Source organism: Abramis brama (assembly GCF_963993115.1).
Source record: "Abramis brama genome assembly, chromosome: 2".
Lineage (NCBI taxonomy): Eukaryota > Metazoa > Chordata > Actinopteri > Cypriniformes > Leuciscidae > Abramis > Abramis brama.
In genome coordinates this window covers 25,128,723-25,139,268 of record NC_139964.1, presented here as the reverse complement: position 1 = coordinate 25,139,268, position 10,546 = coordinate 25,128,723, and the positions used below count along the sequence as shown (strand labels likewise).

The window sequence follows — 10,546 nt, the reverse complement described above, 5'->3', positions numbered from 1 at the left end:
AAAGTGTCGATGTCAATTTGATGTCAAGATTTTGACCTCTGCTGATGTCATTTTGCCAAACAAAAAGGTGAAATCCATGGCCGTACACTTATTACCAGCTTCACTTAAACTTAGCGTTTGCTTTAGTTGGACTCTTGACCCTTGACTCTTTTATATAAATTTTCTCTGGCTGCTATAATTGTGTGTTTATAAAGCACATGTGTTGTAGCTAAAAAAGCCATGAGAAAATGAGATCAGGTGATGTTGGCTGATTATTGATGATGATGATGATATCATCATGTAAATGCCAAAATCACTGATCATGTTCCGTGTCTAATGCTTTAATTATAATGGACTTGTGGATTTTATGTTGTATTATAATAGAATCCATTGATCTTTACGGCATGAGAGCGATGTTTATCAAATAATATAAATGATTTTAAAAACATTTAGAGCATTAAACTCTTTACTCTACATCAGGGGTGCCCAATCCCGCTCCTGGCGATCGACTGTCCTGCACAGTTCATCTCCAACCCTAATCAAACACACCTGAAGCAACCAATTAAGGGCTTCAGAGCACGTCAGGATCACTTGAAAATTAAAGGCAGGTGTGTTTGATTAGGGCTGGAGATGAACTGTGCAGGACAGTCGATCGCCAGGAGCAGGATTGGGCACCCCTGCTCTACATTATTACTTAGACATCAATAATGAGTGTATGTCTCTCAACAATGGTGACAATCAATGAAATGCTTCATGCTGCAGTGCATGCTGGGTACCACCAATCAAAACTCACCCATATCTCCCAGCATGCATTGCGGCTTTAATAAATTATGCAGCTGGAGTTGATCTGATTATCTGGATATTTTGTTTGATTGTCACCATTGTTGAGATTCATATGCTGTTTCTTGATATCTGTGTGCGTCTAAGTAATGCCATGGATTAATGGTTTTTGTGCACTAAATAGTTTTTAAAAACCAAGTATATTATTTGATAAACACAGAGCCCAATGACTTCTATTATGAATGAAACAGTTTTAAAACCACAAGTTCTATATAATCAAAACATTAGACACTGAATAAGATCAGGGATTCATGATGATATCATCTTCATCATCAATAAACAGCCAACATCACCTGATCTCATTTTCTCATGGCTTTTTTAGCTACAACACATGTGCTTTATAAACACACAATTATAGCAGCCAGAGATTTTTTTATATATTAAAGAGTCAAGGGTCAAGAGCACAACTAAAGCAAACGCTAACCACCATCATGGTGACTTTAAAATACAAAATATGATTTCATTAAACTGGAAATTAAATAAAGTAAATCTGGTTAGTTTTAAGTGAAGCTGGTAATAAGTGTACGGCCATGCATTTCACCTTTTTGTTTGGCAAAATGACATCAGCAGAGGTCAAAATCTTGACATCAAATTGACATCGACACTTTGACGTCAATATGACTTTCATTTTTGACCTATCTCTTGACGTAATTTTGAAATCAATGTGATGTCATATTGATGTTAAATTGACATCAAATGCCCACTGGGAGGAGCAGGACCTATGTCGATGCGCGCGTCCAGGTCCAGGAACATCGCGTGCACACTATATAAATAAATAGCAAAAGGGATTTTGGATTTTGAAAAGTGGGGGGGACATGTCCCCCTGTTCCCATATGAAATTACGCCCGTGGGCTTCTTTGTACTTCACTCACGTTCCAATATCGATCCTTCTTCAAAAAAAATCACCCTCTTAACATGCGCAAAAATGTGCTTGGGAACATCAGTGGAGCGGTGCTTACGTTGAATGGCACGAATTGTAGGCTACTGACTATTTAAACAGAGCAGTGCAATTTTTATGTTAGGTTGACTATTTTATTTTGATAATGAATCGGCTGCGATGTCAAGATTGCAATGCTGGAATATGGTGTGTGAGGCGTCGGCGCGATGGAATCATAAAAATATACTCCGTTATTTTGTTCAGGACATCATTCAAAACTGCAAAGTATTTATTTATATTTGTGTACACTCGCAATAAAACACAACACTTTTGTAAAATAAAGAAAACAAACAAACTGCCGTCTCGGTTTCCTTTCCGTCAACTTGTTTCTGAGGCGCCGCGCCTCACAGAAATGAAACAAACTCAGCAGCATGCTGTCAGTTTTTTCTTTAGTTTTATTAATCTATTAATTGTTTAAATTTCGTGTGTTTCTTTTATATAGGCCTATAGACAATGATTTAATGAAAACAAATTTTGTTTTTTAAATTTAATTATATTTTCCTTAAATCATCCTGGCGACCCATTTTATAAGTCTCGCGACCCACCCGAGGGTCGCAACCCAGGGTTTGAAAGCCGCTGGTATAGGGTGTGATTGGGAAAACAGCCTCTGAGTGTCGATTTTGAGCGCTGTTAATTCACCAGTATATTCCTGTAGGCTATTATGTTTTCTACGGTATATCACTGTTTTAATGGAAAATTGTATGATATTGTCAGAATTTGGCCTTTTTTTACAGCAAGGGTTAACAGTGTAGTGTAGTTGAGCACCGAATGGTGCTCAAACATCATTGGCTGATGGCGGCCATGTTTTTCGTGATACGCAAACGTCCTCAGAGACAATCACGGCACCTTGGACCAAGACACCGCATGCCGGTTTTCAAGTCAATCGGACTGACTGTTGCGTAGCTATAGATGTTTTCATGTTTTTGATCGCTGTAGCGCCACCATCAGGCCGATTAGGGTGAGCTTTAGTGACGTTGTAGATGGAGCGGTTACTACCATCCCTCGAAGTTTCATGTCTCTACGACTTACGGTTTAATCTGCCCGATCACTTTTAGGGCAGGATGCTGATCTTTGAAAATCCTAACAAGTACAATAGGGTTTCAGTGGTAAGCACTTGAACCCCTAAAAAGTGTTCACGTCTTTATAGAGCTCGTAATGTTGCCATAGAAACACATAATTCCCTGTCCGACGATGTGAACAGCTCCAAGAACGTCACGTTTTGTCATCCCAAAATGCAGCATGTGTAACATGAAGATGCACAATGCTATAGCATTCAAAGACATTGACACCACAAATATGCAAATAAAAATGTTATTCTTAATTGTTCTTAATTGTTAACTCCGGGTACAGTATGAGCAGTGTTAAAGCAACACCAAAGATTCTTTTTTACCTTAAAATAATGTTTCCAAAATCGTTTCAGTGGTTCATCAACTCGTAACAGGGTGAACGGCACTTCTGCATTCGCTTTGCGTCCCTCTATCGGCTATAACCGCACTATCTGTAGTTCGAATGAGACATAAGAAACTACAATTTTGACTTGCTTTACGGCAAGCGTTACAATAGCGTACTCGGCAGGTACATATAAATGGAAGATACCTAGCAGCCAGGTAGCTTTTGAATTGTCATCATGATGGAGTCTGCAAATAAAAGGAAGGGTTTGATGTCGGAAGAGGCGAAGAAAAGAAAACGTGAGCATGAAAGAGAAAGAGCTCGAACTAGAGTGAACATTGGACCGGCTTACACTCGTTGGCGAGAGCTGAAGGAGGCTACAAGATGAAAGACTGACGGTCACTTGGCTTTGTTGTTAAAAAAGAATAGCAAGCAGTGTCATTATTTTGTCACAATACATCATACTTTCATAAAATCATGCAACATACTCTACCTTGTCTGTGGACATCGTTATTTCCAAAGCCGGTGCTGGATAAACAAATAGCGTGTGTGCGACGGTAGGCTAAATTATTTACGACCGCGGTAATGGACAATTCCGCTTCCAACCTGTAGGGGGACCGAAGAGGAAAAGTGCTCTGGTGTTGCTTTAAACGTTAAAGGAGAACTCCGGTCAATTTTAACATTTTTTTGTAAATTTGGAGTGCTGTCAATACAGAGAACAACGACAAAAATTGGTGTTGCCTACACCATGTTATCCTCTTTTTAAAATTTGCACCCTGTTGACTTCAATGGGGCACGTTTTAAACCTGCTTTTAGCCTCTTCACTCAAGGAATCACTCACATTGGCTGTGCACTTGTAATGACACATCAAGGATGTTAAGAGGCTAAAAGCAGGTTTTAAACATGCCCCATTGAAGTCAACAGGGTGCAAATTTTAAAAAGAGGATAACATGGTGTAGGCAACACCAATTTTTGTCGTTGTTCTCTGTATTGACAGCACTCCAAATTTACAAAAAAATGAGCTCAATGTTAAAATTGACCGGAGTTCTCCTTTAAACAAGATAACTCAGGATTCAGTTTATGCTGGGTTTAGAATGACCCGAATGACCTTGTTCAAGTGTAAAAAGCCTATTGTTGTTGTCTAATCTATTGTGTGTGTGAACAGGTTTTTTTTTTTTTTTTTAATCTCATGAAAGTTGAGCATTGCTTGCATAGAGTCAGGAAATGCTATCATATACAACCCCTGCTTAATACGTCTGTTCAGTCTTCAAAGTCTCCATTTGCACTTTGAGTGCTAGTGAAGAAAGCTGCTGCGAACAAGGTATGAGTTTTTACATATTACTTGATGAGTTTGTAAAATGTAGGGCTATGAAAGAGAAGAAATGGATAGCTTTTGGGACAAAATGTTTGTGTGTTGGTCGCTTGGAGCAGGTTATACCACACAGGACCTTAGTGGACCCTTATTTCACAGGATGCTGCATTTTAAGCTTGGTAAATAAGTTCAGGAGACACTAAATTGATTAATGTTAAGTATGCAAACATGTAGATATATAATATTATGATGTATATGATTTGGTGGAAGGCCAGCTGGGCAATGTAAGAAGCTGTAAAGCCCTCATTCATTGTTAGTGTTTGAGTCCTGTTGACTTACTGTTACACCAGATGTGAAGCAACAAAAGCCAATAGAACCCAGACAGCAACATAGTATCGGCCCAGATCCGGCCCACATCTGGGCCGTGTGGAATCCAAGTGTCCCAGATGTGGGCCCATAATAATCAGCCATACTGTCTACACTGGATGAGGCATGAAGCATCGTGACACGACAAATCTCCAACAGTAAACTGACGCCTTGTTTTATTTCTGACAAGTACGTGCTTCTCCTGACATGAAGGACAAATGATTTTAGCAATGGTCGCTTCGTCACGTCCAGTGTAGACCGTCTCAAGCTGGTGTAGACATGCTGTGGAAACACTAAAGACACAACAATCTGATGTTGCAAAAAGAAGAGAAATTGTTGTCCAGAGAATAGATATAATCTGACTTGAGACTAATTCTTAGCATGCATGAGAAATGTGACCACAGTTCAGCAGTGCAACACCTCCATGCCACCCTGATCTTATCAGTCCTTTGGGTGTCGATGAGTCACTAAAACTGTTTCTGAGCAGCACTTAATAATTGTTATTTTTGTACTAACCAAAGACGAAAACAAACTATTTTCAGAAGCTTTATTATAGGTATGGAGTGCATGAATTGGATGTGTGTATTTATATGTTTGTCTATAGAGCTGTGATGGTTCCTGTGGTCGTGAGCGCCAGAATGACTCTTCTTCTCTCTCTAATCTTTCTGCTCTTTCTACTCACTTCTGGTGAGTCACAGTTGTTATAGAGCTTTTTTTTGTGTGCTTTTTTAAAGAGTGCATTATTTATCTATTTTACTGTCCACCAATCAGAAACACACTCAGTCTGTCAGTCATTTTAGCTGACATTGGGTTGGTTGACACGTAGAAGACGGGCTTTGGGGAGAGCGTGTGGTTACGCTGACAAAATGGCTGAAATCGCTTAAAGCGCCTGTGGATGTGTTCGCTTTTCACAGTTCTGTGTCAGCGTGATCATTTGCTTTTCTGCAACACCCTTCTGCAGGACTTTTCACACTTCTCTCACTGTGTGTCATCTCTCCAGCAACAAGTGATAAATATTATTTTAGCTGCATTTACACATAACTCATACTTGACCATTTATCTTCTTTGTATTTTGTGTTGCAGGAGTTTTTGGAGAAGACTGGAGTGTGATTTATGAAACTAAATCAATATGTGCTCTCAAAGGATCCTCAGTAAACATGTCATGCACATATAGATTTCCTCAGCAATATAATCTCACAGATACATTTTGGATCAAGAAACCAGATGTAGATATCAAAAGTTTAAAATAATATCCAGAGTATAAAGACAGGGTTGAATACATTGAAGACAGACAAAACAAAACTGCCGTCCTCAGACTGAACAACGTCACTGAAAACGATGAGATCGAGTATTGTTTCAGATTCATAACTGAAAAAGACAAATGGATTGGTAAACCAGGAATTCAACTTAATGTTTCTAGTAAAGCACTTTTGTCCTTCATTTCCATCATTTATTTAACAAAAAGTTATTAGTTTTAGGACAGAAAGATGTGTTTCCTCCAGGCCTTCAGGTTCAGGCTCCACAGCTGGTGCTGGAGAAAGAAACGCTCAATCTGACATGTAGAACCACCTGCAATCTGACAGACAGATTCATCTGGTACAAAAATGGACAGGCTTTAAACTTCACCAGCGACATCCTTCAGTTTCAGTCAGTCCGCAGTGATTCTGGCAGATACAGCTGTGCCGTCAGAGGACATGAACATCTGCCTTCTCCTGCTGTCAGCATCAGTGTCGTGTGTGAGTAGGTCTAGGTCTGTGAACAACAGCAGTAAAGTGTTAGGGGAGTGGCCTGCATGTCTTTAACTGGAAAACCAGCCAATCAGAGAGCAGTTTGGCTGTTTAGCTTGGTCTCGTAAACCCCCTGCTGGAGGAAGCAGTAACTACACGATCTGACTGCATCTGACAGACCATTATACATTCATTAACCATGTATTCTAACTAAACACATACTGCAAATATTTTATTATAGTATATATGTTTTAGCAGAGTCCAGTTCTTTTTGGAGGGCTCATGAAAATGGATGTATAGCTTTCTCAAGGTCCTGGTATGAATCTAAAAAAGCTAAAATGGCTTACAATAACATTTAAAATCTGCATCTAAACTGTGTTGTTTTGTGGCTGAAATGCAATCATCAGTTGTTGCAATACCAGATTAATAAAAACATTTTCACATTCTTTTTCTATTCAAGTTAAACTTAGGGAAAGTGAATCAGTGCAGTATACAAATTATATATATGAATAAAAAGCTTATTGTTTTACCTCTAGATTCCCCCCAAAATACGTCAGTGTCGGTCAGTCGGTCTGGTGTAATAGTGGAGGGAGATTCAGTGACTCTGAACTGCAGCAGTGACTCAAACCCTCCTGCTCTGAACTTCAGCTGGTTTAAGGAGAATGAAACCTCAGCTGTTGGATCTGGACAGAGTTTCAGCATCTCCAGCTTTAACTCCAGTTTCAGTGGACGCTTCTACTGTGAGGCTCAGAATAAACATGGATCTCAGAGATCAGCGTCTGTTTCACTCACTGTTAAAGGTATTTTCTATAATCAGACACTCTTTCAGTTTCATCTGTCTCACGTGTGAAATGATCTTCATGATCGTCTTGTTTCAGGGGTTCAGAGAGATGCTCTGCTCACAGTTTCTGGGATCGTGGCGGGATGTGGAGGATTGATCTTCATCATCATCGTCATCATCATTGTGTTCATAAAGTGAGTGAAGTTTATCTGCACACTAAATCTAAGACTTCACTTTTGGTCGATTTTTTTAAAAGTAAATTGACTCTATTTCAAGCCTTTTCTTTTTAAAATATATATTTTAATCGTTTTTTCTCTGTTTTCAGGAGGAAGAAGAGGATAGGAGGAGGAACTGAAGACGGGAATCAAAAGCAGGCGAGTCGACACACACACCCCACTAAGCAAAATGATGTCCGAAAGACGTCTTTTCAATGTCTTTGTTACAAAAATCGGACGTTGAAATGACGTCCACTGAGGAGCCAGAATGAAAGTTGTTATGACGTCTTTTTTTGACGTGTTCTGCACGTCCGATATATAGACGTTCATCGAACCTTCATACAAGTTTAAAACTAGTTCAGATGTGGCCATTGTGGACATATTTCAACATAATTTATGGTCTCATTTAGACATAATTACTTTGACTATTGCTGTCAGATGATCTTAGTGAGAATTAACAGAGGTTTAGATGTTGATATTTGTTTAATTTGAAGTGTCACCATTGTGGTGATCAGTGCTTGCTTTAGTTGGGCTCTTGGTCCCCTTTCTTTTTACTTTAACTTTTCTTTGACTGCTTTAACAGTGTGTTTGTGTAGCACAATTGTTTTGGCAGAGAAAGCCTAGAAAAAGTATGAGGTGTTATCAGCTCAATGTTGATGACATCATAATCATCACAAAATGGGCCTTTAATATTGTGTTTAAAGTTTTGCGTTTATATTTGGCAATAATAACCACCAACCTTGTGGAACTGCATTATTGGTGCCAAAAGCATTAAAATGATCACTTATTTGAAGGCGTATAAAAAGCATGTGCACATGATGTTTTGAGCAAGTGTATCATATAGTCACACACAGACATCAAGATTGTGCATATGATTCACAACAATGGTGACAATTTAAAAAAAAAAAAGCTTCATGCTGCAATGCATGATGGGTAGCTTTCATAGTACAAAACTCATCCTTAATTCCCAAGCTTTTTTGTTTTGATTGTCACCGTTGTTGTGAATCATATCCAAAATCTTGATGTCTGTATGTGATTACACGATACACTTGCTCAAAACATCATGTGCACATGCTTTTCATACACCTTCAAATAAGTGATAATTTTAATGCTTTAGGCACCAATAATGCAGTTCCACAAGGTTGGTGGTTATGAATGCCAAAGCATCTGACAACATTAGATACTTTTTTTTGTGATGATTTCATTATCATCAATAAGCTGAAAACAGCTGATTTTACTTATTATTGGCTTTCTCTGCCACAACAATTGTGTTTTACAAACACAAAGTTACAGCAGTCAAATAAAAGTTAAAGTAAAAGAAAGGGGACCAAGAGCCCAACTAAAGCAAACACTGATCGCCACAATGGTGACACTTCAAATTAAACAAATATCAACATCTAAACCTCTGTTAATTCTCACTAAGATCATCTGACAGCAATAGTCAAAGCAATTATGTCTAAATGAGACCATAAATGATGTTGAAATATGTCCACAGTGGCCACATCTGAACTAGTTTTAACCTTGTACGAAGGTTCGATGAATGTCTATATCGGACGTGCAGAACACGTCAAAAAAAGACGTCATAACAACTTTCATTCTGGCTCCTCAGTTGACGTCTTTTCAACGTCCGATTTTTGTAACAAAGACATTGAAAAGACGTCTTTCGGACATCATTTTGCTTAGTGGGACACCTCCATCTACAACTGCAATACAGTGTGATTGTATTGTTGCATTGAACTATGAATACAACAGTGTATATGAAGCAATATAAGTGTATAAATCTTTCTCTATAGGCGGCTGACGCGAGTGATGATACATACACAGCTCTGGATCCAGCGTCCAGAACATCTGACGTTTACAGCACAATCACAGTCAGTAAATGTCTTTTACACACTTTTACACTCAGATTCAGCAGATCCACACATAAACAGGCTGTTGTTGATCTGTCTCTCACAGTCTGTTCAGTCCAGAGCTCCTGATGACTCCTACACGGCTCTTGAGCTTCAGTCCAGATCTTCTGAATATGAGACTCTAGCAGTGACTTCAGCAGATCCACACTAAACTGTATTACTGCTAATATACATCTGATGCTCCTCACAAACTGATAATCCATCATTATGAGCTCATAAACATCATTACTTTATCAATAACATTCTGATTTCTTAAGCTGTGTATATTGAGCTTATAAGAGTGTTGTTGTATTAGTCCTGCAAATCTATATTTTAGCCTGCATATTTATGTTTGTGCTGCATAAGCAAATGCATTTTAGGAGAAAACTTGTGTGATTCAAATATTTAAAGTTACATCGCAATAACATGTAGTCAATAGTTTAGGGGCTGTTTACACCTGGCCACTTCATGCGTTTTCTCAAATCGGATAGCTATCCGATCGTGAAAAGACCAGGTGTAAATGCCCTCCGAAACGCATTTGAGACGGATTTGAATCCGATCGCTCAAACCACTTCAGGAGGTGGTCTGGGCCGCATTCCAGACGAAACTGGACAAATGTAAATGCATCTGGTTGCTCAAACCACATACGTCAGCGCTTCTCTCCTCCCAAACGGAAGTACGTCACTCGCTTTAGCCGCGCCAGAAGCAGAAACAAACATGGATGATACTCAGGGATGGAGCAGCGGCGAAACTCGGACACTTATTTCTTTATGGAGCGACGAAAGCGTGCAGCATAAATTATCAAGAACTTATAGGAACAAAGCAATATATGAAGACTTATCGCAAAAAATGAGAGAACACGGTTACAGCCGAACCTGGCAACAGTGCCAAAGGAAAATAAAAAGTCTTAAAATAATTTACCGCAAAGCAAAAGATAATAATGGTAAAAGTGGACGGGCCAGAGTAACATGTCCATTTTATGAAGTGTTGGATCGGGTGTTAGGAGATAAGCCGTCTTTCGTACCTGGAGAAGGCGAGGTGCTGGATACGGCCAGTTTGGCAGAAGACAATGTCGACGTTGAAGGAGGTTTGTATGCTTGGTCTGTGCGGT

General features: G+C 39.1%; 1 protein-coding gene across 4 annotated transcripts in view; it reads left to right on the top strand.

Moving 5' to 3' along the window:
• Nucleotides 1–9,608: 9,608 nt before the first annotated feature.
• Nucleotides 9,609–10,546, top strand: part of LOC311077898 (B-cell receptor CD22-like) — a 77,867-nt gene continuing 76,929 nt past the window's right edge. For 2 of the 4 annotated variants that reach the window (XM_084106545.1, XM_084106544.1), the window contains exon 1: nt 9,609–10,522. The gene's annotated coding sequence lies outside the window, so the exon portion shown is untranslated. The remainder of the gene's footprint in view (nt 10,523–10,546) is intronic. The other 2 variants (XM_084106543.1, XM_084106541.1) reach the window with 1 other exon arrangement.